Raw genomic sequence first — 26,659 nt, forward strand, 5'->3', positions numbered from 1 at the left:
TGGGACCTGGGGCAAGCCCCGTGACCTTTCAGGGTCTCAACTTGCTCATCTTGAAAATGGGGACATAACTGCCATTTTGCAGGGATGTTGTGAGGCTATGAGACGTGGAAAACACTTAACAAGGTGCCTGGCACCCTGCGAGCTCCTAATAATAGGCACGTGGGAGACCTTGAGATGGATGCGTGGAAAGCAGCGCAGGGCCTTCCCCAGCCCCACGGCCCTTCCCTCCAGCCCAGACCAGGTGGAACCAGGGACCAGGCCTCGAGCCCCTCCCTCAGAGCGGGTTGGAGTGAGCATTCAATCCTGATTAGCTCCACCGGCTCCCTCGTAACCTTTTCATTAGGAAATTATGTTTAATAGAAATTGTTCTGACACCTCTCAGCGCGTTTCCCTGCAATTCATTACCATCTCCGGGGAGGGGGCGGGCAGCTGCGTGCTCCATCAAGGGAGCCCCACCCCCTCCCCTGTCCAGTCATTGCCTGTGTAGGTGGAAGGGACGCCGGACAGAGGTGTTCCAGCTTGGCGTCCCCAAGGAGAGGCAGGCCAGCTGCTGGAGCACATCTGGATGGGACCCGCCCACTCTTAGCGCCCTCCCCTGGGTCTGATTTGGGACCTCCCAGCGCTGCCAGAGTTGCCTTGTGTGTTGATGGCATCTGATTCTTGTTCTGTCCTCAAACTGCCCCCAGCAGGGAGAGAGCGCGGTGGTCTCCGGCTGCAGCAAAGCGGGAAGAACGGGTGTGCTCTGTGCCCTGGTGCCTCTGTCTGCCCGCAAACTGTCCTCCCTCCCCGCTCCCTTCCTCCCGGAAGCCTCCCTGGAAGAATCCCCTCCAGCTCTGCTGTGATTGTCTCCCCCTTCTGCACCTGGTCCCTGGATAGGAGGAGTTTATACCTGCTAGTCACCTGACTCTGGGGAGTCTGGTCTGCATCCCCCCGCCCCCCCCACCCCCCCCCACCCCCCGGCTGGGACTGGGGCAGGCAGGGACTTCATCAATCCTTGTCCTCAGCCATCAGGAGCTCTCAGGATTCAGTTCTGAGGGCAAGGCCTTCCAGAATCCTCCTGTCTGTCTCCTGTAACTCTGGATAGTTCTGTTTCTCACAGTCCACCTTGGGAGGAAATGGGGGGGTAGGTGGAAAGTCACCCCCCATCTCTCTCTCTTCCACCTTCTTCCAGACCTGAAAACTAGTTGGGAAGTTCTCTTCCGTGTCCCTCCCGTTTTGGTCCCAGGCTCCTGGCGGCTGCTTTTCCCTTTCTTAGTGCCTTGGATTTTGGCTCTGTGAAATGAGCAGGGACCCTCATCCTGTTCTCCCCCGAAGAAAAGAGGGTGCCAGGAGCTTGGTGCTGAAACAGGTCCTGCCTCCCAGTGCTTGGAGATCTGGGGAGCCAGCTCGGATGCCCCAGCATGCTTTTCCTGACCTGACAACTAGTGAGACCCCCTCTTGCCATTTCTGCAACCAGTATCTGAAATTAGCAGCAGTCTAATCTCTCTCTGCCATATCACTCAATGGTGTAATTGTGCAGAAAAAAATGTATTAAAATGCAAAACACTCAGTTGTACTTCTTTATGTTAAATCCCTTCTTCACTCTATCTCCCTCTTAATTTTACAAGGTTTTTTTCCTTCTCCCCCTTTCATAAAAGGGAGAGCCGGGCATGCAGGGAATCATTTCAACTCCCCTATAAATCTCTAAAATGAATACTTAAATTCGAGGAAAAAAATACATTCTTACACCTTTAATTTCCCTGCTATGAAGTGTAATGAAAAAGCCTGATTATTTTTAATTCTTCCCTTTAATAATTCAGCGGCAGAGTGATTTAAGACTGGGATTCATAATTACCTTTCCACTTTCTTGGCAAATGGACTTTTAATAGAGATGAGAGCTTTGGCAACTGAAATGTATTTCAACAGGTAGCTGAGGGGTCAGGCCTGACGCCGATTGGCGCAGAAGGGCTCCCGGGGCCCCTCCGGGCCATGGGGTCCAGGCCAGACATGTGGGCCAGCTGGCTGAAGGGAGAAGCATGTTGCTTGTGCTTGCTGAGAACCATCTCTCGGGACAGTAATGAATGGTCACAGTGTGGGTGTTAAATGACCCATTTATCCTGGAAGGAAGAAACTGGTACAAAATGGCCATGAAGAAAGTCTTCTGATTAGCAATAATAACCCAATAACCAAGAGCTTAATGATGGTGCCTGCAATTAATTGAGCAAATACTATGTGCCAGGAACTGTGCTAAGTGCTTCCAAGACATTCCTTCTTCTCGTCTTTGTAATAGTCTATTCTAGGGACGTGGAAACGGAGGTGCAGAGAGGACTAACAGGCCAAGTCAAGGTAAATGGGTAGGGCCTCATTTCTGTCTGACCCTAGAGATGTCACTTCTTCTCCTAGACTGATCTCTCAAGCACTGCCCAGAGTCCATTACCCAGACCCGGTACCTGCCCCCAAGGAGCTTACAGACAGAGGCAGACACAGTGGCGGGGTAGGATTGAAGAGAGACCGTGGAAAGGCACTGGGCTAGGTAAGAGTCAGGAGCCCTGGGCGCTTCCATTAGCTCCGCTGTCAGTGAGCTTGGAGATATTGGGAAAATCACTTCTCTGAGCCTCAGTTCCCTCAACTGTAAAATGGGGATAATAAAAACTGACTTGTCCGGTACAGAGGACTGTAATGAAACCAAATGAGGAAATACGTATGGGCAAGCCTTGTAAATCGTCAACTGCTCTCCAAGGGTGAAGTATAGCTATTGCATTTGATAACAAGAATGCATAAAACTGATCCATTTCTGTCCTCCTCCCAAAGCCATTTTCCCTGCTGCCTGCATGCCCAGTCTTTCTACCAAAATCCAGCTCAGACTTTATCTCTTCCTCCAGGAAGCCTTCTGGATTGACCGCTCTCAGGACTCATCATTTCATGACTCTCCAGCCCCCGCTTTATCTATTTTTTTATATTTGGTTATTTGAGTCCTTAAGTTCCTTGAGAGCATATGGGTGTGTGTGTGTGTGTGTGTGTGTGTGTGTGTGTGTTCTCTCTCTCTCCTGTCAAACCCACTAAAAGGCTTTTTACTACCTTTCTTTTTTAACTGGAAAATGCCTTTGCATTCTGACTATAACACATCAATACCGTTGATTCACTGCCTGAATAGAGACATAGATGGTGAAAACACACAGATAATCCCAAATCATGAAATATTGGTATTGGAGTGCTGTAGCATGCAGTGAGACAGCTACACACACGCGCACACACACGCACGCACACATACACGCACACACACGCACACGTGCACGCACATACATGCACGCTCACGCGCATACACCCTTACCATCCTGTGCCTGCATCTGGCTCATCTGAGCTTGCTTATATTTGTGATGAGGGTCCAGTTGGGGACAATTGGACCCAGTCCTTATTTTACGGTTTATCAGTGCTTTCCCATACATTAAAGAATAGGATTCCTACAAGAGCCTCCTGCAGGATCCTTGTCCTTTGTTCAGAACAGGAGAGGTTAGGTGGCTTGCCCAAGATCTTCCTCTGAGTGGCGAGAGCCTTAAAAGGCCTTCACATTCCTGAGCCATGACTCTCCGAAGATAGCAGCGGGGCCGTCTGGTTCAAGAGAGGGAGTTTTGGTACGTGTTTGGAGGACTGTCTGGAGGAGGAGGTGGCTGCCCGGGACAGGGACTCAGGAGCCCTGGGGCCTGAGCTTTGGGGACAGAGCTCTTCTTGAGCCCCACAGGAATCTGAGTTCTGAGCTGGCCTTCCTGCACACAACCCTTTGAGCCTCCTTGTGCCCCAGGCTTTCCAAGGACCCAGGAGTCCCCGCTCTGGCGTCCCCACTCTCCACACTCTGGTTTGCTGTAGCTTGCTCCTGGGTGCCTCAGGAGGAGAAGAGGGGGCTAGAGTCAGAGGGATGGGTCATGAGGACCTTTGCCCAGATCTGGGTGGGTTGGGTGCCCCTTCCCCGCCTCGCATGAATGCTCCCTGGAATGAGAAGGCAGCAGAGGGGCCCTCAGAGGTACTTGAGCCCTGATTGGGAATAAGTGTCTGATAATGACTCCCATCAAATGTCAAGCGGCCTTCTTGGCTCCTCCGGGGCTGATTGCTCCCCCTGGGTTGGGGGCGGGGGGAGGCCTGGCCCCCTGTGCTTCTCCAGCATTGAGATCCCACCCCAGGACTTTGTCAGGGTTTTGTCTCTGAGGTGAGCTCCTCCTGGGGCTATGGACAGCCTCAGGTCTCATGGCAGCCCTCCCTGGTCAGAGCACTGGAGTCCTTAACCCTCTTGGATACTGCCACAGAGTGGGCGGCTCGCAGATGCCGAGATGGGTGGGCGGGGTAGGACTGAAGCTAGAACTGACCTCACAGGTCCTGGGGCTAGACAGAGGAGGCAGAAGCTCCGTCAGGCTCTTTACAGAAAGGGTCCTACCCCTTCAAGGCCCCACTGGAGCACAAATCCCAACTTCTGCCCGTGGCTACGATTTGTCTCTTCTGAAGGCTCCAATGTATTTGTTGGTTAGTGTTTTATAACTGCCCCAAAATTCAGTGACTTGAAACAATTAGATTTATGGTTTCTAATGAGTCTGTGGGTTATCTGGGTGGTTCTTCCAGTCTTGGCTGGGGTCACTTGTGTACTTGTGGTTGGCCATGGGTTGAGGAGGCACCTCTGTTGATCTCTGGGCTCTCATGTCTGGGAGTCATCTGGCCCTAGGCGGGTTTAGGGAGGCCTCAGGTGGGACAACTGGGCTCTTCTTGAAATATCCTCATCCTCCAGCAGGCTAGCCCAGGCTCGCCCACATGGTGCTGGCAGGGTTCTAAGAGAGCATGGAAAGGTTGCAAGGTCTCTTGAGATCTAGCCTTGGAATTGGCATGCCATTACATCTGTTAAACTCTGTTGGTCCAAACAAGTCACAAGGCAGTTGCATTCAATAGGAGGTGAAATAGACTTGACTTCTTGTTGGGAGAAACTGCAAAGTCATGTTGTCAAGGGGCACGGATATAGGAAGGGGAGGATTTGGGGACATTTTGCAATCAACCTGCTATATCCAGCCTCTGAAGTCTCTTGTTTCCCCTCCTCCAAGGTCTGAGTGGGAGAACTTGGCTTGATCACCAGGGAAGGACTGGGCAGGGCCTTGACCCCGTGACCTCCTAGGCTTCTTCTAGTTCTGACATTTTGTGATGAGCTCCTGTTCTTTTGTTAGTGGGTTCCTCACATCGCCATCCAGCTGCATGACCTTGGGCTCTTCACTTCTTCGCTTTCTGCCTCAGTTTCCTCATTGGTGAAATGATGTAGTTGGATTAAATTTGATAATTAGATTAGACGATTAATTATCAGGAACCTACTCTGTGCCAGGAGATTGCCAGATATTGGGCTGGAAGATCTGAAAGGGCCTGCCAGGCTGGTGTGGGAGGACATGCTGGCAGGGGGCAGAGTGCCCAGTGGGGTGGAGAGAGACACCGATTACAAAGTGAGTTCATATCCTTCTCTACCACTGTGGAGAAGTTGGTTCCCCAGTCTAAACCAGTTTCCCCTTTGGCAAAACTGGTCAGTGAAAATATTTGGTAAGATCCTAACTGACCGCGCATTTGTTAACTGCGAAGCGCGGTGCACGTGTCAATGTCTGGAGCCACTAGCCCTCTCCCGGACATCGGCCTTCCTGTGGACAGCTGCAGGGGTTTTACTTACTTCTGGTAAAATCTGATGTTGGTTTCTCACCGTTAAATCAGTGCTCCTTGGGCTGAAGAAACATGGCGGAACTTGCTGGGTTAGACACGGAGGGGTGAAGGTTATAGAAACAGAGTTATTCTCTGTCGTCAGGTGGAGGATGCTCAGGGAACTAAGTCTGGCTCGCTGAGCGTTTGAGCAGATCCAGATTCCACTAACCTCTTTGGCCACCTGCCATCCCAGACACTCTCTCAGATGTCACTGCATTTGTTTTCGTCCTCGCCGTGACTTTGTTGGGGACAGTGCTCCTTTCTCACGTACAAACAAGGCCGCTGTGGCATGTGGCTCAAAGAAGCAGAGCGACCTTCGTTCGTCCACACAGCTAGTCATCGCGTACTTAGAATCTGTCTCATGCTGACTGGATGTAAAGAGATCATGGCTATAGACTTGAGATGAGGTTTGGATGTAGCTCTTCTGCTTCCAGTACTATTACTTTTCCCACCACATCACACTGGGGGCTGCTCAGTTCCAGGACCACTGGGAGCAGAACAAGCTGGTATGGCTGTCAAAGGCAGTGTGGATAGCATTCAGGTTAGATGGACCAAGAACTTGCTGATGACAGGGACCCAGGATAAAAACAGTCATAGCTAAGATTATTAAGGACTTTGTGCCAGGCACCGTGCTAAGCCCTTTGCAAACAGTATCTCATGGAATCCTCAGAAGACTCTTGTGAGGTCTGTACTATTTAGGTGGCTTGCCCAAGGTCACACAGGTAGTGAGAAAGCGTCTGGGGTTTGCATCCCGGTGGTGTGTCTCCATCTGTAGTGTAGGACTCTTGGCTAAGGTGGGGGGCCAGGTGCTTTGTGCCTTAGGTCTCCCCAGGCCCCCGGCTGATGAGAGGCTGTGTGCTACCCAGGGAAACGGGAGTACAGGTCCTGTCCGTGCCCAGGAAGGTGCAGCGGGGGCTTCTGTGAGTCTGCTCCAAGTAGGGCAATGTATGGAGAAAAAGTGTTTGTGGAGAGAGCATCTGAGGTCAGGCTTTCTTTTTCAGGGAGTTGATGCATCACTCAGATACCCAAGGCCATTAGCTCCCTGCTTAGTTGTTTATCATGCCCAAGGGCGTGAAATTGATTCCAGAAAGCCTGTCTATTTCCTCTGGCTCTTCCTGCAGAGGGGTAGAGTGGGTGTGCGCGCGCAGGACTGACCAGGATGAGGGACACCCTTGGGTTGGCAACATAACTCATACGGGCATATCTCCTCAGGGGCCTTTGGGATGTCAACTCCATGTCCAAGAATGGGTATCTTCCTAGGGCTGAGAGGGTCGAGGGTAGAGTGGCACCAAGGCAGAAATGGGAACAGCGGGTTGGAAAGAGCAAATGCAGTGTGCAGGCGAGGGTAGAAATGGAAGTGTCCAGCTTTGGGGTAGAAGTGATAGTAGGACCGAGTTCCTGGCCCACAAGCCTGCCCCCAGATCCTGGACGACCTGGTTGGTCTAAAGTCATCCCAGTCGCTGCTGACAGTTGGTCAGGATGGGCCAATGAGGTGCAAGGAGAGTTTTTCTGAGGGGTGCGGGAAAGTCTTTTGTACACTTCTGGAAGAGTCTCTGAGAGTTGCTCTCTTCTGGTTTTCTCTGAACATTGTCATGGGTGGATATAAGGCTCCTAACTGCCCTAAGCCATCTTGTGGCCTAGTCTGAGGATGATGGATACACAACAGAAGAATCACAGGGAAACAGGACCAGACTTCCAGATCACACCAGATCCACACCCAGATTCTGCCCTACCTCCAGGTTTCCAGAGCTAGTAAATTTCCATATATGTGAGCCACTTTGAGCTGTTCCATGTTCAATGCCCCTGAAAACCCTCTAATGGCTACACTGATCGCTGGTTACTCATGTGTAATGGTGGCCCAATCCAAGAGACTGCAAAGCTGGTATCTGGGGGGGCGCTAAGGGGACCAAAGAATGCCCCCCTCCTCACCCTCAAAAGCCTTCCCGTTGGCACATGGATGGTGTCCAAGATGTGTGAAGAAAGGTCCTTTCCTTTCAAGGCAGCTCTTTGCCTAGGGACCACCCTGTCCCCCTTCCTCCCAGAGGGGACACTGTTTCAGATAGAAAGACTCTGAGAATAGTTGATGGCCCATAGTCACTCAGCATGAAGGGCTCAGAGTATGAAGGACTTTGTCAGGGAGGTAAAGCCCCCACTGCTTGGGACTCAGATGGAAAGAGACCTTGGGCAGAGGGGAGGAGGCTAGAGCCACCTGACCCATTGTCACTCCCCAGCAAACAGAGATGGAGTAGTTGCTTTCTGCCCACATCGGTGGCCTGGCTTGGCCATAGTTCTCCCAGGGTGGGGTGGGGGTAGGTCAGCCTGTGGTGAGCACTTGGCCTGTCTTGTGACCCCAGCTAAGACAGAGGCTGTCAGGGGCCTTTGTGTCCAAATCACCACCCCCCAGGGGCATGGGCTGGTCCCATATTACTTAAAGAGAAGTGGAGGGCCCTGGCTCCAGAGGGCTCCAAACTCCTCTGTATTTCCCTGGGAGGGGAGTCGGGCAGAACACAAATAAGACAATTTATTCAGAGAAACCATCTCCCCTATTTACATTTAAATTGAATAATTTAAAACACCTTTACCCATTTCCATAAATTATCCCCCATTGGACGGGCAGTCCAACTGTGTGGAGGGGGTGCCATCCTGGGGAAAGGCCTAATTACATTCCCTGCTACAGGGCTGAGGTGGGAGGGGAGGAGGGGACGGAGGGGGGTGGGAGGTGCGGAGGGGCAGGCAGGCCTGGGCGGAGGGAGCTCCAGGGGAGGCAGACATTTGCCTGGAACTAGCAGGAAGGAGGAGGGAGCTAAGAAGAGGTGAGGTCCCTTTAAGAGCTTTGCAACTGAGAGGTGAAGGACCTCTCAGAGTCCTTTTCTCAGAGGAGTGAAGTCTTTGGGACCAGCCAAGGACATCACTCAAGTTTGATCTGGGTCAGCCGTCCTCTGTTTCCGGCTCCTGCAGACCCAGTGTCTGGCGTGGGGGCAGAAGGGGAAGAGGAGGAAAGAACAGGCTTCCCTCAGGGATGACTTCCTTACGGGGTGTTTCCCAAACACCTGTTATTTGCCAGGCTTCCCTGCGGAGTGCTGGGGACACAGGGCTAAAGCCCTGCCCTTCTGGGCTTCCGCAGAGGCTGGGAGGGACTGATCCGAGGGGAGGTGGGAGGAGCCAGGCTCACAGAGGAGGGGCTCTCTGGATGGCCCTGGAAGAATGTGGATTTCGGGAGGTGCTGAGGAAGAGAGAAGGCCTTGCTGAGAAGGCACCGGTGTGGAGAAAAGGCTCTGAGGGGAGAAGGCTCTGGGTCTAGGGCCTGAGGAGACCAGAGTCAGCTCAGGGGAGGAGGAAAGTTGTTCAGGAGGCGGGCCTGGTGGCATCACCACAGCGGTCTCCCTTCACGGCCCACCTGTGAGCCTGCGTGGATGGAGCTTGGGCCTTACGATCCTCTGTCACTGACTCTGGTTAGGCCCTTCTATTGCCCAAGTGCCTCAGTTTCCCTGCCAAGTGCCCAGGGAAGCTGCAGGCTCTTCCCAGGCCCCCTGATGCAGAGGGATCAGATTCCTGGCATTGGCCCAATTCGTCTTCAGGGCTCTGGGGCCCCTCTGCCTCCGGAATCTCCTGGGCTGTCTCCCTACATCCCTGCCCTCCCGGGATCACCTCCCTCTGGCCTTTCCCAGAGATGGACGTCTCTCCAACTTCCCTCCTCTCAATCAGGGTGGCTCTGGACACAGAGTAGAGCCCCAAATGACTCCGTCTTCTCCCCCATTGAAGACAAAATGGCAGGTGAATTGTGTGGAGTAGGGGTAATTTGGCTTGGAGAGGGGGACAGTGAAGGAGGCTGGTGACAAGTTCTCTGGTGCTTATGACAACCCTGCGAGGCAGGCATGATTAGCTCTGCTTAAGAGATGAGGAGGCAGAGGCTTCGAGCTGGAGAAACCAGAACTTGAACTTTGTTCCATCTGCCTTGGAAGCCCCTGCTGTTGATCGCAGGCCAAGCTGTGTGGCTCACAAGGATGCCAACCAGCAGTTGCTGGTGAGTTGTGCTGTGCTGTGGGCCATGTGAGCAGACGGGGCATAAACCTCTCTGCGAAAACAGATTCAAGTGGCCGTAGTGGTGCTGAAAATCCGTGCAGTCCCCTTGCGTGTTAATGGAATCTTCCTGAAGTGTTTCTTTGCCATCATCATGGGCCCTCCTGCGGGAGGAGGGCACATCCGGCAGGAAAAATGCCTGTGGGTCAAGGCACACCTGGTCCCTTCTCCCGATTTTCAGAGCTAAGGCTCTTGAAATAAGCTCCTCTATTCTAGGAAAGAGATGTCTCCCCCAGTGGCCTCTGAGCCTGTCCCCAGCAGCTACTGTCCCTGCCGGTCAAGCCAGGGGTTTTGTCCTCTCGTACTGGAATCAGACAGGTGTAGGTTCAGATCCTGAATCTGTCATTTGCTAGCTGTGTGACCTTGGGAAAGTCACTTGCCCTCTCTGAACCTGAGTCTCATTAGGATCAGAATGCCGATCTCAGAAGGTGGTTGTGAGAATCAGATGAGATTGTGTAGTGAGCCGCATGGCAGAGAGCTCAGCACACAGAGCAGTTGCTCACTAAACGTCAGCTGCTTTTCTGACAGGTCTACTGCCTGATAATGAGGGCCTCCCAGCTACCCCTCGCCTTTTCTGGGAGACCTTCCACGGCTGGCTCCCTGTGATGGCCGTCTCAGTGCTTGGTGTCCTCTAGACATCGTGGTGGTCGTTTCGCCGCAATTGACTTAAAGCCGCTTGTGTCTTACTCCACTTGTGTCTCATTTTCCTTTTCTGTTGAAAGATGCAAAAATAATACTTACCTTACAAAGGTGCTGTGAAAATTAGGTTAGAAAGAGCGTGGGTTCAGCACCCTGTATGATGTGGGGCACGCCGCCCTCACGCTGCAGCTGCACTGTTGCGTGTGGGTGGGTGGGGTGGGCTGCTCCCCATCAGGTTGGGTCCTCCCCGGCGGAGATGCCCCCTGTCTGACTTTCCCAGCACCAAGCAGAGCAAGTCCTCACCCTGCAGGGTTCAGGCTCCTGGGGAGAAAGTCCCCCTCCCTCCCTTCATAGGCTCTCAGGGCATTCCTCTTACGAAGTTGGTCACTGTGCATTAGCTATCGATGAAGCGGTTGCAGGTGTGGCCGGGATGACAGTGGAACTATTTAGGGATGATTTTCAACCCTCTGCTGAGGTTTCTCATTTGAGGTTAGGGTGTCAGTGATCTTCAAAATAGGGATCTCCTATTTAATCAACAAAGAGCTTTTGAGCATCTGAACGATTGAGCAAAGCAATCCCTGAGCTGCATCCTGGGCTCAGATTTGGGGACTAGAGACACCTCCAGGTCCCAGCCCAGACGTACCCCCTGATATCATCTTGCTCATGCCAGCCCAGTCCCAGGGATGGTTAATTAGCCAAGTTCCATCACCCGGGGAGAAGGGGGCCGGCAAAGGCTGATGTCATGGGGGAGCGCTGTCGTGGACGTTCTGGATTATGACTCAGACACAACTGGCTATTTGATTTTTTAAATGAATTTCTTATTTCTGACTTTTGATGAATTTCTAATTTCCCCGGGCTTCAGTTTCCTCATAAAACAGGGGATTTGATTAGATGAACTCCAGGGTCATCTGCAAGTTTTAGAGTTCTGAATTCCTAGGTCTAACCTGAATCCCTCTTGCTGTATTTGAAGCCAACAGGGACTATAGACTTGGTATAGACACTTATATTTGGTAATAAGTGACCTCAGATAAATCCTAGAGGGCTGTATTTTTAGTCTTTCATAGTAGAAGAGCTTTGGTGGGATTGTATTCTAATTAAATATTTAATGGGATGTATCTGCCTGTTTCACTGCCACCACCATGCGAATGGATCTTCTTTGTGTTCTTATTTGCAGCTTGTCTGTAAATGGCAGAGCTAAGCCCAGCTGGAAATCTACCCCCCAAGACCATGTGGGATCCAGGGATCCAAATAGGTTGTCCAAAGAGCAAAGGAAGGTCTCAGGGCTCTGAAGCTGCCCTTCCCACTCCACTTCCTGGAGCCGATTATGGTACTGCCAGCAGGATCCAGGGAATGGGCTCAGGCCCGGGTTTGGGGCTGCTCTTTATTCTGCCTGCGCTCTGAGAGCGGGGGAGAGAATATGTGCTTTTTCTCTACGTTAATAAAGCCCAAAATGAGTCTTCATTAAGGGCTCCATTAAGAAGCCACTGTTATTCTTGGCACTCATTAGCGTTGCTGCTTACCACTAAGTTTCCACACTGTTGCTTCCCTGGGGCTTGGCAGGGCCCCCTCCCCATGCTGGAGAGCTGCTCATAAGAGAGACCCCAACTGGCTGAATCTCAGAGGCGGAAGAACTAGGGCTTCCCCAGTCCATTTCATCCATTCCCCTGTCTCTGAACAATTGCCTGTCTGCCTTCTAGAGCCCCTGGGAGCAGCCTGTGTAAGGGGTTTGTAGCTCTAGTTGGAAGTTCTTCTTCTTGTCTAACTGCCCTCTTTTGCTGCAGTGTGAGCCAGTTTGAACCCTTCACTAGGATAATGAAGAGTATCTAAGAACACCTTGCTTTCTTCTTCTGAGTTCAGGTCCTAGATTAATTTTGGTAACTGATGAAACCCTGTCTCCTTCCTGTATCCCTGTGGGAAGACCCATCCCTAGATAACATCTGCATGTTAAGCGTGACTCTTAGGGTCAGTCCCACCTCCCCCCATTTGTGCCCTTCTTCTGTCTCTAGCTCCTATCTTCACCCGTGTTTTCTCCAGGCCTCCAGACAACTCCTGGGCCTTTATCAGGACCTGTGTCTGCCTGACCCCTTCCCCCTCAGAAGCACCAACTAACATACATTAAATGCATACTGTGTGCCAAGAACTGTGCTAGGTCTTCTATCTCACTTAGCCAGAATCGTAATCCCGCCAATGACTGGTACCCTTTTGGAAATGAGAAAAACAAAACAAAACATGACAACAAAAACAAAAAAACTGAGCCTCAATGGGCTTCAGGTTTTTGGCCACACAGGTAGTTAAAGGTAGAGCCAGAATTGAACCCATGTGTCCTGACTCTAGGTAGGATGCACCTGCTTCACTGAGTCATCTTTGTCTTCTCCCTCCTTCAGTTCTCAGCATAAGGACCAGCGAACATAAGAAAGCGCTTGGATCCATAGCTAGTGGCTTGCTGCCGATGTGACAAGAAAAAATTAGACTAAAGTTCTTCTCTAACATGTCTGAACTTCCACGTCCAAGTGTGTGTTGTTCCTTCACGTAGCCCACTTGGACAGTTTGGTACATGCACCAATCATGTCACATTGTCGGCACCTTTGGAACTCCCCTGTGGCATATGGTCCTGACTGTCGGTGACTATTTATCTTTTTCAGGATGAACTGTATCTTTGGAAATACCCCAGAGTGATGTGGATTCAGGTCTGAGGGATCAGGTAAGGCACCAAAATAGGTGATTCTACTTTGGCTCACTACCCTTTAAAACATTGCTCAGTGAAATGTGGTACAGACATTCACTGTTCCACAGGTCCCAGCCTATTGCTGGGCCAAGGATTTCTCCCAAATGTCTCAGAATCTCGACGTGTGAAATAAAGCTTGAGCGGCTATTCGATGGGGAAGAGGGGTGAGGGACGAGTGGACACTGATGCTCAAAACCAAATGGCCCATGACACTTCCTCATGATTTTGAGCCACTTTTTGGGCCTGGGGAGTTGGAGTCCCCCTGGCAGATGCATTGGTTCTCAGATCCTGGGTCAGTGGGGTTATCGGTGCTGCGTAGTCTGACTTTATCTGGAAGACACAATAAGTAGAAATGATTTCTCTTTTGTCCATGACAAAGGTTTGGCTCAACCTTTTATGAAACAATTCCCTGGTTTTTTTTGGGTTTTTTTTGTATTTTTTTTACAGGAGTCTGTTTCTTTGCCTTAGCTGAACAATTTAGCTGTCATTCTCATTGTTAAGTATCCCTTTCAATGAACTAAATCTTTTGCCTTTTTCAGTATTTCCACTGGCTTCTGGGAGGGCAGGAGAGGGGCTGGACAGCGGCTTCTGGTAATGTCCTGGTTATCTTCCTTTCTTTAAACCTGGTCTGTCTGTGACATCCCATTGTCTTGGACATTATCTCACTTCCAGACACTTCTCTGAGCCTCTCAGGTGTCCTCTTTGCAAGATTTCCATGCCTTTGGCCCTGTTTGGCCTTGATTTTCAGGCTTCAGGAATACCTGCTCACTTTTTGATGAGCCAGCCCAGCACACACTTCCTGTCTGCATCAGGCCAGCTGGGGCTGGCTGTGGTGGAGATGGGAAATGTGTGATGGGTCGATACAGGTCAGTCTCTCGTCTTCTGCTTTCAGGGAAAACCTGTCTGGTGAAGTTATTGTCATATGAAGATTGTACAGTTTGACAGGGGCCCCTGGAGTTAGGTGCCCTTGCCTTTGTTACTTTAGACAAGTTCAATGAAAACCTTGGAGAATTACCACCTCTGTGAGCTTCAGTTTTTTCATCTGTGGAGTGGGAGTAATAATAACTCCATCCTGGGAGGTCGTGAGGACCAAAGGAGATGATTCATACAAAGAGCTTGGCTAGTGACTGGTACATAATAGGTGCTCAAAAATGAAAGCCATTATCATGATTACCAACTTAATAGTGACTCCAGTTGGCTGTGAGCTGGAGCTGTTTTTGGTCAGGTGAACTAACTGATCACAGAGCAGGGCAGGAGTGGAGGGGGCGGGGAGCTGTCCATGGTTCTGCAGCCATTCCACCGAGATCGGTAAATGTCAGCGATCACTTATGTTGTGTCTGGTACTCTTCTAAGTACAAGAGTCTTTAGACAGAGGGAAAGCCTTTTATCTGGACGCCCAGACAGTCATACGTGTACACAGGGGAGAGTGACATGCCCCTGTTAGTAAGCTTGGGACTGTCTCATGTGTGTGCATATATGTAGGCATTTAAAAAAACATGGTGTGTGTGACACGAGTGTATTGTGTGTGTGTGCGTGTGCACGTGTGTGTGTACGCACGTGGGGTGGGGGAATAAATGATGAATGGGCGGGGTTGAAGTGAAGAAGGGAAGGAGGGGTACTGCTATAATGTAACTCACCTGGGTAAACTAGCTGGTGAGAAGGCCCCAGCTTGGCTACCAGGGAGAGGCTGACTTCCTAGAACTTCCTGGGGAGAGTGAAAGGTACACTGGCCCCCACCCCATGCCCCTCCTGGCCCACCAGAACAGAGTAAATCTGAGGCCAGAGTGGAGCTGCTCTCCTGCAGGGCATTCCAAACTAATTTTCTGGTACGTTATACACTTGGCCTTTTGAACAATCAATAGACTTAAATGCTGTTTGGTTCCTGCAGCCAAATCCAAGAGAAATAAGACATAATCCATCTGGCTGATATGGCCAGAGCAGGAAGGGAAAAGGAGAGAGAAAGAGGGAGGCTAGAGCTGCCCTGGGGATCTCTGCTTGGCTCAGGGAGGCGGGGGGACTGGAGGGACCTGCCAGCTCTCGAGAGAATGGGCCTTTAAGAGATATTGATGGCTGGCTGATCACAGCCCCATTTGTCTCAATGCATCCTACCCATAGAACTGTCACTACAGCAGAAGTGGAGTTCAAGTGGGGAAGGGCTGGGATAAGACTCAGGATGTGGGGTTGAGAGCGAGGGATGGTGCGGACGTCTTAGAATCCTGGATGGAAGGGTCTGGCTTGGGTTTTAGTCTGGGGTTAGATTTGAGACATTCCCCTAGAAGTCCTGAGATGGCACCAGGGAGAGTATCCCTGGAGACAGGGAGCTGTGGTCCCAGAACAGGCTTGGGGCTGCTCAGAGGAACCCACACCTGGCTCAAGAGAGGACAGCATGGTCCCTGCAGGCTCTGGTCTGGCAGAATGCAGGCCCTGCTCTGGGGCTCAGCCTGGCAGAGGGTGGGATGTGAGGAGGTGGATGGGGGGTTCTAGACAGTAAGAGGAAGAGCAGAATCAGCCTCCTTCAGAGCCTCTGCTCCCACAGGGTGGAACTCCTAGAAGGAAAAACAGTGAGCATCTTAGGTGTCCCTGCTGCCTCTGACAGCCTAGCTGGGAGGACTGCTTCCAAGGACCTCCAAACGTCCTCTGCTTCTCCCCCACCCTCAGACCTAAGCCGCATTCAGAGGAACAAATTGAAGGAGTCAAGTGCCCACCTCAGGGCTCAATTTCACCATCTCTTTTACAAGTGGTCTAAAGACCATTTAGATTGTCTAGAGACTGGTAGGTGGAGGATGCAGACCTCTGCTGGACCCAGGGGCTTGGGTCATTTCCCTTGCGGATGGAATACCCAGACGGTGGGAGAAATGACATTCACAGTGTGAAGTCAATCACGTAGCCGCTGCCTGGCGAGATGTGGGGAAGGCATAACCCAAGGGTTATCTGGGAGTGGTTTCCCTGGGGAAGGCACGTAGATGGAACGGGGGGGGGGAGGAAGGCAGTGGCAGCTCTCTTGCCCTACCCTGCACCTGGCTCTGGGGAAGGGGACCCCCTCTAACTGCCTGTCTGCATCTTCAAGCACTGCGGGGGACACCTCAGCCTCTGGGGGCAGTGGGGTCATGGAGGGTGGGAATGCCAGTAAGGGGCCTGCAGGGACCAGGAAGCCTAGGGTGGATACCTCCCCCAACCAGAGGGAGCCTCAAGATGGGCAGGCGGGGACTAACATGGTGAGTGATGAAAAGGTGGGAAGAAGCCAGACTCAGCATTTGCTTGGGCCACTGGAAGTTCCCCAGCTATTCATGGCCAGGGGCCCGGGGCACCCCTCTAGTGCTTGGCTTGAGCTGGCCCTGCTCAGCTGGAGAACCATTCCTGCTTCCTAGGTCCAGGGCAGCTGAGCCTTCAGCTAGCAGAGCGGCAACAGTCCAGCGGTGGCATCAGCTCTGTGATGAGGACGGGGCCTGCACACTTCTCCGATGGGTAATTATGCTTGGAGCATGTTCTATGGAGATGCAGGGCTTGTCTGACAAGGCACGCTCTTGTTCCTGCTGCTGAGGCAGAGCGGAGAGGCCAGGGGCTGTGGGTGACGTTGCCGCTTGGGGAACCTCTCGGGGATAATGAGCTGCAGAGCCCCAGGGGCACTCATCCAACTGGGCACCCCTGTCCCTCCCCTGGCCAGGGGAAGGAAAGCAAGGGGGCAGGGGGTGCTCAGCAAGAGGACTCCTTCGACACAGGGAGTGCTGGGAAACCTCACGTATTTATGGTAACAGTTATAACTTTATTGTTTATAATTATTATAACAGCAGAGACACCAATATTTATATTGTGTTCTGTACTTTTCAAAGCATTTTCACATTTGATTTCACCATAATCCTTTCATGGAGGGACAGATTTTTATCCCCATTTGAATGATGAAAATGGGAATGGCTTGGTCACGATCACCGGGCAGAGCCACGTCCTCAGCCTGGTTTCCTGACTTGGATGTCAGAGGTCCTTCTCTGTCTCCCAAGTTGGGCAGGGTCTCCCTTACAGCCACTCCCTAGCCTGGTGTCACTCCAGAGGCTCCCGTGTGAGGTGACCCCAGGGCAGGAGTTGAGGGAGGGGGGAGGGAGAGGAGTCCCGGGTCCCTGCATTGGGAAGTTCCTGCAGTGGGACAGGCCAGTCACCAGAGGTGATCTGAAGGCGCGACTGAAGGGCGGGCATGAACGCAGGAGCCAGGCCCGCTGAGTATTTCCACAGACTCCACGCCACAGCTGTGCTGCCATTGTGGGAGGAAGCTGGGACACTGAGTGCTATCTGTGTGAGCAGGTCCACTTTAAAAGGCACTGAGTGACAAACAGCCCTTCCCATGCTGCACACACATGAAAATGGTGCCAATGAACACCTCGTGGATTCTGCACTGAGAACCTGGGACCCAGAAAAGATGACAGGGTTGTTCCTTGGGGCCGAGGTCAACCAAGGAGGGTTTCCTGTCAGAGGCAGTTTTGAGCGGAGTCTGGAAGGAAGCAAATGACAAGCTCATTAGAGGCGAAACAGAAGGCCTGGGGTGAAGGGGTGAAAAGTTTGGGATCGTGAGCATGTTAGCTTGGATGGGCCTAGGGGTGGAGAACGTAGGTGGGTGAGGGGTCCCGAGAGCTGATGATTGAGATGGAAGGTCAGACATGAATTTGATAAGCTAGAAATTACAGAGACTCTGAGGATCATTAAAAGGTAGGAATAAGATCAAAACAGTGCGGGATGCTTTGCAAAGCTTTGGGTAGGATGAAGGTTGGCTGGAGAGACAGGAGAGGTGTGGGCAGGTGAGCCCCCCGAATTTTACCTGTGTCCCATTCTGACTTGGAGTTCAAAGGGCTAACTGTGGAACCTGACATTCTCTGGATGGCTGCAAGGCTTTAGGACCCTCTGCACATTCTTCCCCAGGTTACGCTGCGTTCTGGAACTTGGCAGGATGGATGGCTCCCACACCCCATTGCCCTGCCCCATGGCGCCTTCCTTCCCCCAGCCGGGACTCAGCCTTCCCTCTACAGGATGCCAGTTCAGTGCTGGATCCTGCCTCAGGCTCCAGGATAAAGCTTGCTGCTCTGGGAAGAGGCCCTGCTGCTCCTTCTGCTCTGCTCTGGGGTGATTGATGGCTGTGGGGAGGTGGGTGAGCAGCCTTCCCTCCCCCCCCAGCCTGGTTCAGATGGTTGGAATGGGTGGGAAGCAGACTCCCAGAGTAGCCAAAGAGGAGTGGCAGGGAGGGTAGGCCAGAGGGTGGCCAGATGCTCCACATGGTGGTTCTAGATGGAATGACTGGTTCCAGGGACCAGGAGATTTGTGCAAAGTACCAAACAGTTAGCTTAATACCGGATTCTTCTGAGTAGACAAAAAATAACATTTTGCTGCTCAATTTCGTGGTTTCTCAAGCCCCCCTTGGACTAGGGCCTTGAAAGACCCATGATGGTGGGGAGTGAGGAGAAACTGAGGCTCAGGAAGAAGCAGGTGGTTTATCCTTAAAAGGGTGTGCTCTGTCCTTGTCTCTGGGCCCCCACAGTGTAAGGTCGGGAGGGGCTTCTCTGGGTCTCTCTCTCTGCCAGGCCTTCCTGAGGAATTTTAAAGGGACAAATCCTCTTCTCCAGATGGGGGTGGGGGGAACCCAAGAGCTATCGGCACCTGTAAAGCCAATTTAAAAATCAGTCTAGCCAACCAGCCCCCAAAGGAACCTATAGAGTAACTCAAAAGCAGACACTAATGGAGGAGAAAAGAAATGTAGTTACATATTCATCAGCTTTTAAATATTCATGAGGATTGTAAAGCAGATTAATTTTCATGCCTCATTTCTCCCACGGTTCTTGCTGTCCATATTTTACCGCAGCAGTAGAAGAAAAAGGAGCTATGGATCACTCGGCCAGTGCCCTCACCATCACTTAAGGGGCAGTGTGCGCGCGCTCGTGTGTGTGTGTGTGTGTGTGTGTGTGTGTGTGAGGGGCAGGGGAACAGGAGGGGCTGTCACTGTGGAGGTGAAGGTGTTCGTCTCCAGAGGGACGGGCCTCTCAGCCACGCCAGGACGCTGCCAGGACCGCAGCAGGACAACGTAGCGAGGTCGTGGGGGTGTCTGAGGGAGGGGAGCCATCTGGAGCAGAGAGGACTCTGGGGGCATCGAGTTAACTTGTGACCTCCCCTGGGTGAAGAGGGAAAAGGACCTTCACCAGAGTCAGCAAGGGTTTCCTCTTCACTCCCCTGAACTGTCTGAGACGAACTGTCCACTGATGGAGCGAGGTGAGAGCGCAGGGCGGGTACCAGACGGAGTGAGGAAGGTGCCGGAGACGTGGAAGAACAGAAGGGAGGGGAGAGCACCTGGGAGGGAGCAGAAACGGAGAAGGAAACGAAGGGGCCGCTGGGGGCCCATCTGTTCCAGGTGGAGGGCATTAGATAAAAGGACAGAGGATGAAATGATGGGGACGGAGGTTAGGTATCTGGAAGGACTTGCAGATCCCAGGGCTGTTGGGAGAGATCTGGGGGTGGGAGAGATCTTCCCCTGAGTCATATCCCAGCTGCTGCTAGCCCACAGAGTGATGGCAGCCTGAAGGGAGAGGTGTCGCAGCAGCTGCTTGGGAAGCACAGCTAACAAACGTCCTGGTTAGAGGGACCAGGCAGAGTTGGGGGGGGGGAGTAAGTGTTAAGTGCAGGGTATCAGGTGAGCCATCCTAGAGCCAAGGGCAGCAAATGTTGTTGTTCAGAGTCATGAATGGGGACCAGGCAGCCTGCGAAGGAGCAAAGATGGGCCCCGGGGGACAGAGCCATGGATGCAGCCTTTCCTTGGGGCCCCAGTGTATGGCTCCTAGGCACGGATGGCCCCTGACAGCCCTTAATGGCTTGAGCCAACTTTCTTGGAATGAGAGGGGGGATGAGCTGGCCTCTGAAGGGCCCATCCTGGTTTGCCAGTTCCTGTCCCCTTCTGTGGTGGCAGAAGGGTATTCCGTGGAGTACGATCCTTAGGGTGCTCTCTGGTGACCTTTGGGCATCACTAGGCCAGACCTCACAGGTGGGCTCCTTCCCCAGCTTCATTCCCTCTGTGCTGGATATCTCCATGCGGGTGTCTAGTACACATCTCAAACCTAACATGTCCACACTCCAACGGACTGCCCCCAGCACGCAGACCCGTTAGCTTGCCGCCTTCCCTATATTGGTCAATGGCAACTCTACCCTTCCGGCTGCCCAGGCCAAAAAACTGAGGAGTCATTCTTGACTCCTTTCTCACCCAGTCCTTCAACGTAACACCCAGAATCTTCTGACTTCACTAGCCACCACCCAGGCCCAAGCTCCCGCCTTCTCGTGTCTGGATGATCACAGAAAGCCTCTGGTCTCCTTCTGGGGCCTGTGGGGCTCCTCACCGTCTGGCCCCTCCCCTTGGTCTCTCAGAACTTGTCTCTTTGTCACTGGAACCCCCAGCGCTACACTGGTCTCCCAGCTGTTCCTGGAGCAAGCTTCAGGGCCTTTGCATGCGTGTTTCACTCCTTCACTTCCTCTAGGACTTTTCTGTTTGCCTTCCTAGTGAGGCCTTCCTGAGCATGCTATTGCAGACACTGCTCCCTTCTCATAGGAGACTGTCCCCGTGAATAGTTACTGCCCAGGAAGCTTCCCCTTCTGCCCACCGAAGTTAACTGCTACAGTAATTGTGCATCTGATGAAAACAACTGAAAAGTGGATAAAAAGTCTGAAACAATGACTTTCAGACAGGAGGCAACAGGTAGCACAGGGGGGTCCCTGAGAGAAATGAGGCCCCACTTGTGCATCAGTTTACCTCCAGGCCAAAGTAAAGGAGGGGGGATCCCAGACAGAGCCTGGGGGTTGAGTTGGGACCCAAGTTTGCGGATTGAGACTGGGGCCGAGTAGGCTAGAATTCATAAGGAAGAACACTGGACAGGGGGAGCTGTCCACGGAGAGTTCTGAAAGTCTGCAGAAAGGTCCTGGAAACTTTAACTATGAACGCTGATCTGCACATAATCGGGGTGAAGCACCATGAGGTTGGGGAGAGAGCTGCTGGAAAGCAGAAGACCGAGCAATTCCTGAGCTCACACAGGGCTGGGAATGGCTCAGATTTGTATGTGTCAGGGTGGAGAGGGCTTGTAGTATGTGGCGCAATGGATACAGTCCTCAGAAGGATGTTACCTTGGTCAGAGGCCAAAGGCTGCCCTGCACCCATCTAACAGAGCTTAAGAGCAAACCTTCATAGGGTCACAGTGATTCCAAATAACCGGGAGCCAGAACAGAGTCCCGCTCTCTCTAAAGGCACACAACGAAATCCAGAACCCAATGCAAAATTCACAGTACCCATCACCTAATAAAAAAAATAACAGTCATGCAAAGAAAAAGGGAAACACGAGCCATAACCAGAAGACAAATCAATCAACAGACACAGATGCCCAAATAAGAAGGATGATGGAATTAGCAGACAAGGATGCCAAAGCAGGGATTACAAATATGCTCCATATGCTCAGAACTGTAGAGGAAAGCATGAATACAATGAGGAGAAAAATGGAAGATTTCAAAAACGAAATGGAACTTATAAAGATGGAAACAGAATATCTGAAGTGAAAAATACCATTAAACAAATAAGTGATTTTTATTTCTGGCTCAACCACTACCAAAACCACATGGAGGGTGGGGGCATTTTCCCCTTCTGGCTTATTCTCCCAGCCGCCGGTGCCTCCCCCCTCCTGTGAGGGCACTACATTTGGTTTCTCAGTTCCCCAGGACTCTAGAAAAACAGGCTTCTTTTCTCGTTGATCCTGAATGCAATCTGGACTTCAGGGAGCAAGCAACAGCTCTTCTGAGTCTCGTTTCAGCTCATGTTTCCCGAATCCCTCCTGCGTCCTCTGATCTGAGTGCTCTACCGCCTGTCCAGCTCCATAGTGAACCCCTCTTCTCCGTTAGTCTCCCTTTATCCAAGTAGTTACAGAGCTCTTGTAATGGGGTGAGAAGCAAGAGCTGACTTGCCCTGTAGAGTTCCATGCTAGCCCGGGTGGCACAATGCAAGGAAGAAAGTGTCAAGTTTCAGGAGGTCAGTGGGGATAAAGTACTTAGGGAGAGAGCAAACTTCATTTGGAGATCAGGGAACATTTCATGGAAGAGGTGGCATTTCTGTGCAGGTTTTGAAGGATGGATAAGGTTCAGGCTGGTGGGAAGGAAGGGACAGGTGCTGTAGGTGAAATAGGGCCTTGTCTTGAATTCCCTCACTTCTTGTCTTCCCTTTCTGAACCCCCAGGCTCCCCCTTTTCCCTCGGGGTTCTCATCAGCTCTTTTGCTCTCAGGAATGAGTCCTGCGGGCTCCGGGCACCCAGGTTTCCCCAGCAAACTAGTGACACTCGTGCGGGCAGCCTCAGAACTCAGATACCCTTCACCTCCTTTGGCTCTGACCAGATGGAACAGTGCCCCACATGGGCAGTTTGTGGTAAGGGTCTTTCCTGGACAGGTTCAAAACCCAGCCAGAGGGAGTGGGTTTGAGCCAAGACTGGATGACTCAGTCTCTCTGGCCCCCAGCCCCCCATTCGGCTGCTCCTTGACCCCTAGCTCACCACTGCTGCCATGAGGTTTGGGGGGCATCTGAGCATCTCATTTCTCCTCTCATCTCGTCTCCCCTCTCCCTTCCCCGACTCTCTCCCATCCTCCATTTTGGGTGCGATATGCTCAGCTCCTAAAAAGGGCAGTTTTTCACAGGCTGCTTCCCACATATCGCCTGACCTTCAGGGCCATTCTGGGGCATGGTGGGCGTGTGCAAATGAGCAGGGCCAGGAGAATGGTGCAGGTGCCCCTCCTTCAGGCGTGTTTGGTAGAGATAAGGCAGTGCCTGTTTGTGATGGTGATGTCCCTGCCTAAAGCCCGAGGCGGGAGGATCAGGAGCGGGGGTTCCCTGACGCGGGAGGTTTGAGCGCGGTGGGTGGGGAGCTCAGGTCTGCCACCTCATAGTCTCCACATGTCACCCAGGCCAGATGTTTCTCCTCTTCCTCCCCCACAAAAGGGTGGAGCGGTGGTGGTGGCCGTGGGGCTGCCAGGGAGTCTGGGCGAGCTCTCCATCCCCCGCCTGCAAGCCCAAGACCCAAGCTGGGCCAGTGCTCCCTGCGGCCCCCGGGGGGAGGGGAATGCTCAGAGAGGGCACCATGGCGGGCTGGTTCTGAGTCCTGACTTCGGTGCCAGGTGGAGCTGAGCCTGAATTCCATCTCCACTGTCTGCTCCAGACAAGCAACCTAACCTCCAGCCCTCCCTTATCTTATCTGTAAAAGTGAGACAGTTGCACTCCCCCGCCTTCTAGTGGGGGCATGTTGGGCACCCAGTTAATGGCAGGTGTTGTTGACGAGCTTGCTGAGAGGGGCGGAGGCTGCACCCCCACAGGCCTGGCCTGGCTCCCCTCTGCCTGACTCCCCACCCCAGCTGCTTTACTAAGCCCCCAGCTCCCAGACCCTTGTTCTGGAGCCTTGTCTGACAGCCCCCCAGAGGGACCCATTGCATCTTTAGTTGCAATTCTCTTGCTCGGCAAAGCCATCAGCACCTAATGTCCCATGTCATTGCTGCTTCTCTGCCTGTGGACGCCTCGCTCCTGGGGGCTACTCAGCCACCCAGGACAACTCCATCTGGCCAGGAATAGCCACAGTGGGGAGGGGGCCAGGCAGGGCCAGGACCTTCCAGTGGGGCTTTGATGACAATTTGCTTACAGATAACTTAATATCAGAGGGCAAAGGTCTCCATGAGTCTATCACTGGTCCTTTCTACCACTATGGATCTTCATTTATTGCCCCCTAGAAACCACAGGGGTACGTCCACAAGTCTCTTAACACCAGAGCCTTATGCATCTCTTCGCTGCAGGGAAGAACGCCCGAGCCCAGGGAGAAACTGAGCTCCCCTACCTCCCTGCCTCTCTGCCCCCCCGCTCCCTGACGTGGCTCTGATGCCCATGTAGAGTTTTAAAGGTAGGGCCCAGCAAAATGTCAGGGCCAGGGAAGTTGAACTTGGAGGAAGACCTTGTGCCAGGGACTCAGGTTCCCATTCCCTGGGTCCCAGGGCAGGGCCCCCTCCTCTGGGCTAGCACCTGTGTGATCCCCGTCCTTGCCCCAGCACCTGCGGAGCATGCAGGGGGCACAACTTCTTCAGGAGTTCACGTTCAAGACTGGCCTGGGAGTGGCATTGGCGGCCCCCAGATGGGGCGAACAGGAAGTGGGCAGCTCTGCCACTTTTCAGTCAGCTCAGGACAATAGACTTTGTTCAAAGGAAGTCCAGAGTTTCGCCATATTTGAGAAAGAGCTTGGGAAGAGGCCAGGGGAAGAGGAGCCTCAGCCGCGGTCCTTTTCCCCCTCCCCGCCCCTCCCCTGTCCTCCTGGCCAGGTTCCTGCCACCTCCATTCCCAGGCTCCAGGATGTGTCTCTTTTACCTTGAGCCCAGGAAGAGACACAAACCCCTTTGCTGGTTCCTCTCGGCATTCCTGGGACCTGCTGGCATTTTCACAAAGGACTTCCATAAATACTGAGGGAGAACAAAAGGGAAGTAATTACAGAAAATACAAACAGCATGAAAATAGTCAAGTTTCTAAAGTACAGGTTTCCCAGCCTCAGATAACCACCCTGGAGCCCAGGAGGCTGGCCCGCCTTCCTGGCAGGCCCTGTGCCAGGACTCCAGCCCTCGCAGGCTGGCCCGCCGCCGCCGCACACCTCGGCCCCCTGTGGGGCCAGGGGCCAGGCTGAGTCCCCTCACCCTTCAGTTTCCTGCTTGAGGCTTGGCCTCGGCCGCAGCTGGCCACCTGGGTGTCCCTCAGCTCGCGGCTTCCGGGGGAGGCCTTGACCACCTTGAGAGTCCCTGCTGAGACAGGGAAGCCCGGGTCTCCGCCCCCAGGCCCGGCCGCCACATACATGCCACCCAGGGGTATTCTCACTGCTGTGGGGGACAGTTGTGGCGTTCCCGTCTGACTCACCGTGGCCCCTGACTCAGCCAGCTGCCACGCATTGGTGAGCCCACGGCAGCCACCGCGTGACCCAGCCCCCTGGACGGAGGTGGATTGGATCAGAACAGGCGCCTGAGCCGAGCTGGGCCAGTCAGAGTTCATCTTGGGGGGATCGGCAGTAGGGCGGTGTCTTCATGCCCTTCTTTGTCACGTGCGGCCCTGGGAGCCGTGGTGGCCATCTTGACTGTTGGGTCTGCCCAGATGCGCCAGGAGAAGCAGAAGGGCGAGATGATGAGCAGGAGCTCCTGGTTCCTGTGGGCTGTCCTGTCCTTCATACCAGTCCTTGACCACATTCCTGCCTCCAAGACACTCCTGTGTCCTTGTAGTAAACTTCCTCTTTTATTGAAATGCCAGTTTGAGTGGATTTCTGTAGACTGCAAGCCCCCCGTCTCAGCCCATCCCGCCACTCTGTAAGTGGGACAGACATGGTAGGGCAGCCGGGCCCTCAGAGAACCAAAGGGGGCCCACTCAGGGACTTGAGTGAGACGCTGAGAAGTCCCTGGGGAAAGGGTGACAACATCCTGGAGCATCAGCCTTTTCCACCCTGTTGTGGGTGGGGAGCCTGGGGACCTCATGGAGGGGACAGTGCTAGCAAAGGAGGACCCTTAGAATATTGCTTCCTCCTTACTATCGACATTGAGTAGTCAGTGAGTGGACCTCAGCTTTCCTTCTAGCATTCCACCTTCTGCCCCCCCCGCCTCCCCCCTATTACTTTGTTCCATGGGGGTGTGACTCACAGACGAGGAGTCTGAGGCCTGAGCTTGAGCCCCATCTCAGCCACTGATGAGCTGTGTGACCTTAGATAAGTGACTTCACCTCCCTGAGTCTGGCTTCCCCCCACCAAAAAATGGTAACCACAATGCTTTGGTACTTTGCAGGGCTCTTTCAAACTTTTCCCTCCCTTGTCCCATCTTTGCTCCTCCACCTGCCTTCTCTGGCCCAGCATTTGCCTCCCCAGCAAGCCTTCCCCTCTGACTCCACCTTCTTCAGCACCTTCTGATCCCCTTCCTATAGTTCAAGGCCAACTTGTGTTGGTCATGGGTGTGTAGGGTTTCTTCGAGCCTTACTTTTGGGGGTGATGCTCACTCAGTCTCCCCCATCAGACTGAGACTCCCCAAGGGCAGGGATCCCGTGCCTCCTCCTTCCTCTGGACCCCTCAATGTGCCTGGAACAGTGTAGAGCCCAGAGAGGGTACCTGGAGGCAGTCTGCCCGGCCAGCTTCCTTCCTGACCTGTCCATCTGCTCTTTCCCTTCCCTCTCCTGGCAGGGAGGACATTCCAGAATCTACTTTCTAAACTGAGCCAGAGTTACGGGCTCCCCCAGCCTCTTTAGAAAACTAGCTCCAGCTACAGGAGGGTACATTCTGGCTAATTCTGCCTTACATGGCTGCCCTTCCATTCTCATACCCTTCTCTCTGCAGGGGAGGCAGCATGCCCCACCTGGGCCAGCCACCATGCACCCACCCCCCTCGCAGCAGGCTCCTTCCCTTCCTCTCCCACTCCTTGGCTCTCCCTCCCATTGCTGCCACCCATTGAATCAATCCCCACCCCCCCCCCCCCCCCCCCCCC

The 26,659-nt window shown here is 53.1% G+C and overlaps 1 long non-coding RNA gene across 1 annotated transcript in view; it reads left to right on the forward strand.

The window, feature by feature from the left end:
* The first annotated feature begins 12,403 nt into the window (after positions 1-12,403).
* The window catches only part of LOC116647034, a 16,611-nt gene continuing 2,355 nt past the window's right edge, over positions 12,404-26,659 (forward strand). The window contains exons 1-2 of the long non-coding RNA XR_004302261.1: positions 12,404-13,726; positions 16,504-16,600. This is a non-coding gene — a long non-coding RNA (uncharacterized LOC116647034). The remainder of the gene's footprint in view (positions 13,727-16,503; positions 16,601-26,659) is intronic.

This window comes from Phoca vitulina, unplaced genomic scaffold (genome assembly GCF_004348235.1).
Source record: "Phoca vitulina isolate PV1807 unplaced genomic scaffold, GSC_HSeal_1.0 scaffold38, whole genome shotgun sequence".
In the NCBI taxonomy this organism is placed as follows: Eukaryota; Metazoa; Chordata; class Mammalia; order Carnivora; family Phocidae; genus Phoca; species Phoca vitulina.